We start from the raw sequence: 8,130 nt of genomic DNA on the forward strand, positions 1-8,130 counted from the left end.
GAATATCTTCTTATTACAGTCAACTGCAGCAAGATCAAAGTAAATGAGGACAAAGTCAAACTTGAGAAACAAGGTGGGTAAGGACAAACTGAAGGTGATTCATTATATTAGAGTTCATATATGTATGATGATGGATGGGTTACATCCTGGAAGAGTTAAGTTTTAAAACTTGTGGGTAGGCTGAGGTGACTAAGAGACCCAAAGACAGTTTGTGGTTTGTTTGGTTTAAGCTCTGCAAAGAGAGAACAAAAAGCATCATACAAAACAGAGCAAGTCAGCATTGATAACTAAACCATATATGATATGAAGATCAATTGTATGTGATGTGTGAATTAAATCAAATAATGTATAAGTCTCACTCACATGACCTACATAACAGTCAAAAATGGAGAATAAAGTGAGGAAGGCGTCATATTGGTATGTTTGATTTGTCCTCCTCTACCTGAGAAGTGGTCAGGTGACACATTTGACACAATTATATAAAAAAGAGATAAGAATCAGACATAGAGAGTGTGTTCAGTTTCTCACTTCTTTTGTATAGTGTGAGACACTGTCAATGCAAGGCTGCATGATGTTCCTGCACTTCCTGTCTGACATAGAGCAGGCTGTGAAGTTACATACAGCATACATTGTAATGTGTAATACCAAGAAAGGCACAAGTGTCTTGGCAGCGTTCCATTTATGTGTGAAGGTTTTAGGGCCTTTCTATTGAGCGTGCTGGCTCACTGTCATGCTGCCATGGCTTACTGGGACCTCTAAATGAAACAGATTAATTGTTAATGTTATTAGGAACAACTACAAGAAGTCAAAATGTCTGCTGTTAAAAAAGGCTTAGTGCAACACCACAGACATTTGCCTCGAAGTGGCTACCATTCATAAACATCAAAAACCAATCAGTTCTCATTAAAGAAGTTGTCATTAACTTCAGCTAGCACCTTCTACTATTCTATTTATCACTTCTATCCCCATAACCCACAGCAGAGTGAATACATGGATGGTGTGGGGATCAAAGTTGTGACACTTAACCCAATCAGCTAATTAATTAATTTGCCAATCAATTGTGTGATGTGTGTAAAAGGGTCACATGGCTCCTTTGTCATGTGCTGAAAGAAAATGTCTATTTTTTTCATTTTTATTTGTTTGTTTTTTTGGATTAACTGTTTAACTTTCATCTCTTGACAGCGATGTCTCCCTCCATGACTGCTGCTGTTGTCATCGTGCCTCTGGTTCTGGTGGTAGTTGGTATTGTGCTGGTGCTTTTAATCTGGCACTACAGAGAGCAAATTAAAGGGTATGTTTTAATCATGTCAGTATATAAAAAGAAATGAAATGTCCTCACCTGAAATGTTTTAAATAATGCTCTGTTGTCATATGTAGGTGGTGCTACTCCGGCAGTTACTCTACTACTAGCTCTGAAGAAGATGTGTAAAGATGCTGTTGTGGAGACGTTTCCCCTGCAACAGAGGAAATTCATCTTTTTCATGCAAAACAATCTTAAATCTGCTTTTGCATTATTACAAATCATGCAGAAACCTATATTAACGTTTTGTACCATGTTTACCCTTCATTAGTTTTGCAGCAGCACAATTGGTGTTATGTGCTTTATCAGTCAATAACCATCTTTTTTATGTTTGAAATGATGCAGTAGATAATTCTTAAATCAATCAATCCAAATCGGATTTGAACTATGCTTTCATTAGTTCTTAATTGGGCCATTATAACACAATGTGAACATGCCGGTGCTGCAAGAAAAAGTTCAGGGTAAACACTGTTTTTATATATTTTTTGCTTTTATAGATCACTTAATTCTGCAGTCTTTCTTGCACTATTTATGAATTTAATCATTTCAGGACAATCATGTGTATATGGATGTGATTTTTAAATGAGTGTATGTTTGTATTACTTACAGTGTGAGACATGTTGAGTGCAGTGTGTCATGTATCCTGCCATTATAAGTATTATTTTACTGTTTCATTGTTAAGCAACCTACCACAGTTGTCTTCAGATGATTATGTGTATGAGTGGACACAGAATACCTAATATGCCACCTAAAAGATTGTAGAATTGTTATTAGTTATCTTAATAATGTTTTAACACAATGAACTTAACTTTGACCATTATCAAAGTAGTCTTTTAAAGCAGGAGCATTTTTACCAGGAGTTTACTATTAATGCAGAACACATTCCCTTTAGTCCTTAAACATCCAGAGTCCCCTTCTTATGAATTAAATTAAAACTCTGTTACGTTTGAGAAAGCAGCATCTCAGATCAGTAACAGGGTTTGTGTTGCAAACAAAACACAAACAGCCTCAGCCTTCATAATAACCTCACAGCTGTGATGCATTGGTGCACAGATGAATAATTCTAGAAAGAGCTCGCACCTTGAAGACCATGGCCCAGTAGCAATGTAGTACCGTCCCCAGGTTCAGTTTATGAGTCTCCTACCTGTGGAAGGTAGGAGAAATACACATGGGTTCAATATATATATATATATAAGATAATAATAACTAAGATAATATGCTATTTAAATATATTTGTTGTGGTTATTGTATATTATTAATTTTATCCAATTTAATATAATTTTGTACAGTATATAGATATATATTTTATACAATATATAAATACACTATATAGTGCGTGGATGCATAATGTGGGCAATGTAAGTACAATGCCATTTTTTTATGAAGCCACATACCTTATATTGAAGACATACTGTAATTTGTGTAGGATTGCATGATGGAATTTGTATTTTATATCAGAGAGATCATGATACTTTACTGTACCAGCTGTTTCCATTGTTATAAAATCAATAAACATCCTCTGTTTTTAAAAAAATAATGTATTTTTATTTTTAGTTTCAAATGTAATACTCAGTGTAGGTTTCTATATCAACGGAGTGTCATCTGCTATCTGGTGATCTATGTGAATGTGGGGGAAATGGGTGAACACTGGTTGCATGAGATTTGAGGAAGTAAAACTGTAGTTTGTGTGTCATTTGTTGCATGTAGGCTAGAAACTTTACCTTGCACTATAAGATTAAAGCCACAGCAGAAATTTCGCTATCATAATGATTATATCTGAAGATTATGTGACAACATTAAAAGTATTAGACCATGTACTGATAAAAAGGCAGCAAACAACAGCCTGGCCCTTTTGTCTTAAACCAATGAATTTACTGTATAAAAGACACCACTCCACTTCTGATTCACCTGGGACATGACCTTATATTTACCAGGCATGTCATTTGTAATTTTTTTATTAGATTTGGGTGTCTGTGTATGAACTCCCTATGAGATGTGTAAGTATTCAGGTGACAACTGCAGACGAAATGATGCAATTTACACTTTAGATATCAACAAGACCTACAGTAAGAATTCATACAGTCATGTAGTGGCTATGTGAGGCTGCACTTAGATTTAGCTAAATAGTATCAACAGTATAACATACTCACAAACAGTTTAACATCATGATGTTTTGCAAGCAATATGCTTACCATAACACCTTAGGTCAGTATACTATCAGACTAAAATGATCGAATCAGCATTAAAGCACAGGAATTACTGAAGCTGAAGAAAGGTTTTGTTCTATGTATGTTTATACTTTTGACCATGTGTGATTGTGGATGAAGTGTAAGTGAGTCATTTCCCCTATAGAGATGCAATGCTAGTGGCAATTTAGATGTGTAAACCACAATTTCACCATGTTAAATGATCCCTCACCACCATGGTTTACTATGAATATATAGGCATACTGTAGTATCTGTCTATTTTGGCCTTCATCTCACTTTTATTCAATAATAAATAATAATAACACATTAAATTTGCGCCTAACTTTTCAATCATAGTTGATCACAAAGAACAACATTAAAAAATATAAGACACAACATAAATAAAATGAAAGTTTTAGAAAGGTTTTTATAAAAGAGTCCAGGGTCTGTGCTGTCCTCACATGGTTAAGAAAGCTCATTAGACATCATAAGATTGTTGATTAATTAACAGCAAGATACCAAATGATCTTTCATTGTCATTACAGTGACTTCCTGTCTGCTGCAAAGTAATTGTAGAGATCTCAGATAACCAAAGTTATAACTGATTCAGAATTGAGGCTTTGTGTCATAGTTTGTCTCTTTTCTTCTTTAAAATGCTCTTTAAAACACTGTATTGCCTTGTCCACTTTGTGATCTATTGCCACAGCTCAACAAGACAGCCACATTACATTACAATATACATTTCTTGTATCCTCACATAGTTTTAAGAGCAACCATGGTCAAAAATGTGTCCCACACTGTCATTGTATCTAGAATGAAGTGCTCTATCATATTAAAAGTAATTCACATGTGAATAAATTACACTTGTGCTACCCTGGCGTGTTAGACAGGATCAAACTGGTCACATCTGGTGATATCTGCCAGTGGCCCGACAGTATGACCATATTTGTCATTTCCTGTTGGGTCGGTGAGCTAGATGACTCATATATGTTCCATTTTTAGGTTCAGAAAACTAGTCATTATTATGTGAATACTGTTTGTGAACTTGAAGAGTCAAATCAACAATGAGAAAATCTAAATTCAAGAAAACTTTAAGGGCAGTTTTTCAGCTTTAGAACAGGAATGTCACCTCTACTTTAGCCTTCATAGATTGTTAGAGTCAAATTATGTCCCTCTCTCCAAGGGAAACAGGAGTTCTACACACTGCAGGTTTGAAGCAGTTGTTTTAGACTTTTAAAACTATTGTCCCTTTTCAGCAATCCATGGTAGGTGGTGGTGGGGTGGTGATGTTAAAGGTGTCGGTATACTTTAAACAAAGTACTTTTACATAACTTTTTTGTTTGAACAACCAAGTGCAACTCCATAGATTCCTTTGGAGGAAGTAAGCGTTTGATTCCCCATTTGAATGGTTAACATGTCTTCTCACAAAAATAGGCCCTTAAAAGAAAGCTTCAAAGAATAGTGAAAGAGGTTTTCTTTGCTGTAATCATTCCCCCTGTTCATACTGGCTATTAAAAGATCAAGCTCCCTCTTTGTGTTTCCTTGGACAGTGTTTCCCAGTTGATCTGTGGTGGAAGTATACAAAAAGAAGGACTGGCCCTAAAAAGACTGTAACGTTGAAAGATATCTACTTGATCTGACCCCTTTGCACAGCTGAAGCCTTATAACATTTTTGTATGGAAAGATGTTAGTGGATTTCGACCTCCATCACTTAAATTGTAATGGTCAGTATGAATAGGAGGAATGATTACAGCAAGAAAAACCTGTGTTCAGTGTTCATTTGGGTAAGACACAAAAATTGTGAACTTGTCCTTTAAGACTTCAGAACAGAAGATTTTAGTGGAGACAGCTATATTATTCTGCTTAGACAGACATATTGGTTGGACTTGAGTAAAATTCATTTATGGTTACTTAGGTTGATAAAATATAAAGTTAACAGTTATATTACCACAAGGCTATTGTTTTCTTGTTCAGTAGCTGCCGAGACAATAGTCATATCTCGTGATCCCAAAACACAATGGGATACAGACTTCCAGGAACCATTGCTCAAACTTGGGACGGTGCCCCAGAAGTCAGAGTTAATGGGTGTATTGTGGGTGTTTGTGTGGGTGGACGAGAAGAGATTGCGTTTGTTCATGTAACTGTGTAGATATCTATGTGTGTGTATGAGTTTCCATAAGAGAGATAAGGAGACAGTGTCCGGCAGCCATCCTGTTTATGGTCCCTTTGTAAAAAAAACAACTAGGAATCAACATATTAACAAGCTTTAAAAGAAGGCTTGTGTGTGTATATAACAGGATTGGACTCTATACATTCCTGGCCCAATTCTCTCTCACTACCAAAGATATCCTGGTAATTGAATAAAAATAACAACTTTAATATTGAACGTAAGAGATTTGTAGATTTCATTGAAATTGTCTCATGTGGATTGCTGTTGTGTCGATCTGTATCACAAGTTTCAATTACAGTAAACCACTTCCTCTGTCATTCAGTTTGTAATCACTTGCCAAGTCACATCTAAACAAGATATGTTTATGTATCACAGAATCACAATATTACTACTCATCTTGACTTTATAAGAACTGCTGTGGTCAACAATCCTTTTGCTAATCACAGAAAAAAATGGAAATAAGTAAGTGCCCTATTTAGATGGCAACACTGTAACATTTTGTCTTTCTGTTTAAGTAACTGTAGGTATGAAATTATGAGATAACTTAATTTAACTGCGACACCTGTTATGTAATCTGGACAGTCTAATGACTGTGTCTTTATGTCAGTCAGTTTTTATTCAGTGTATTAAGAGTATTTTTGTGCAGCTTTGATTTTCCATTTTGTGAATCTTTAAGGGCCTTTTGGACAACTTGGGGAAGCCACTTCAAGATGTAAAATCAATTCAAAGTAAATATCTTCTGAAATGGCATCGGGTTCACTCCCTCTTGGACTTGAATAGGACTGAAATATGCTCTATACATGTTTATTCCAATTCTTTCATACTTTTCAAAGTGATGACCCTTTCATTTCCCTTTGAGGAAGCTTTCCCGACACACTTGGCAGAGTTCCTCGATGCAGTTGCATCATTCTCATTGTGTTCATACAGTCACGTGCTTTGCCAAGATATCCAAATTTTGTGAAAAGTCATCAAATTTGGACTTGTGGGCAATAAATTGAAACAATGGCATTTAGCCACAGAAGTGATGTTTACTTTTCCTCTATGTCTGAATGTCTTTAAGTAATTTGTCAGTTCATTGATAACTACAGACTGCATTCAACATTCATCTGTTGTATTTGTATCTGATGTATTCACATCTTATCTCCATACGAGAATACATGAATACCACAATGAGCATGTGTGCAACTGGTGATTTGTTTAATGTCTGGATACAATGTGAGAGAGTGCACTGCCATCTGCTGGTAGAGCATGCATCATAATGTGTGATTGGCTGTGAGGATTTGCTGCTTTTTCTGTCTTAAGCAATAAATGGAAGAAATCATTTTTCAGATGACTCAGAAATAAAAAATACTTTTTAATTGCAGTCCTATTCTGATGTCAGTCTAATGTGTTAAAAATAAAATGTCTCTTTTGCTCTGCTCCTTCAGACTCACAGAGTCTCACTCGACCCCATTGGATTTTTGGGTCAAACATCTGGACTTCATCACAAGAGTGCCTTTAGTCAGACATATGGCACCAAGAGGACGTGAACTTCACTACACCAAAAGGAGACATTGTGGGTAAAACATGGTTGGAAACTGGAAAAGTGGCAAAACAGACACTAGTGACATCAGTAAGGTTTCTCACTGCCTCCCTGCTACCAAGTCCTTAGTAGTGGCCCTCAGATGCTTCTGTATCTACACGACTAGAAAGAGGCAACATGAGCAAGCTACTCACAGGACACGGTATTCAAGAAAGTCAGCGTATTAACAGTATATATATAATATGATATATAATATATATAAGTGATCAGTTTAGAAACATACTTTATGGCTTTGGCCTTTGGTTGATTGCAAAAAATAGATGATAGACTGTAAAACTCAAGTAAAAAATCATTTTAGTCCAAAAGAAGTTGGTTCTTCATGGACTTATGCAATCCCCATTTAAGCCTTACATACTGTTCAGGGTCAAATCTGACCCTTTTTCCTTTGAGAGTTGTAAAAACACATCTTATGCACATTTATTTTAGTCAGACTTGTCATAATATGACCCCACAGTTTACAAATAAAATGCATCTTTTTTTTTTCTCCGTGAAGCTGATACACATTTTTATATGTGCAAATGTAAAAGTTTAGCTAACAATCTAAAATCAGTATTCAAACATGTGTTATTCATCATATTCTATAAAATGTTCTCCTGGACCATACAATAGTGATTGTGAATGTCCTTTTTTTTTATAAGATTAATCAAACAGAAGGATTAATCAAACACTTATTAATGACTGATGGATCATTTATGAATGTGAATTGGTGTAGAGACGAATTATGAATCAGAATATAAACAGTAGAGTAAAACATTTGTTCTGTCAGTATTTATTCCACAGTGACAACAGTATGTGTCCAAAAGGACTGACTGCATCATCTAATTATCATTATTAAGTTTAAGCAAGGTTACAATAAACATGTAAAATATATATAGCCGTACTATCAGAAGTT

The sequence above is a fragment of the Scomber scombrus genome, chromosome 19, assembly GCF_963691925.1.
Source record: "Scomber scombrus chromosome 19, fScoSco1.1, whole genome shotgun sequence".
Lineage (NCBI taxonomy): Eukaryota > Metazoa > Chordata > Actinopteri > Scombriformes > Scombridae > Scomber > Scomber scombrus.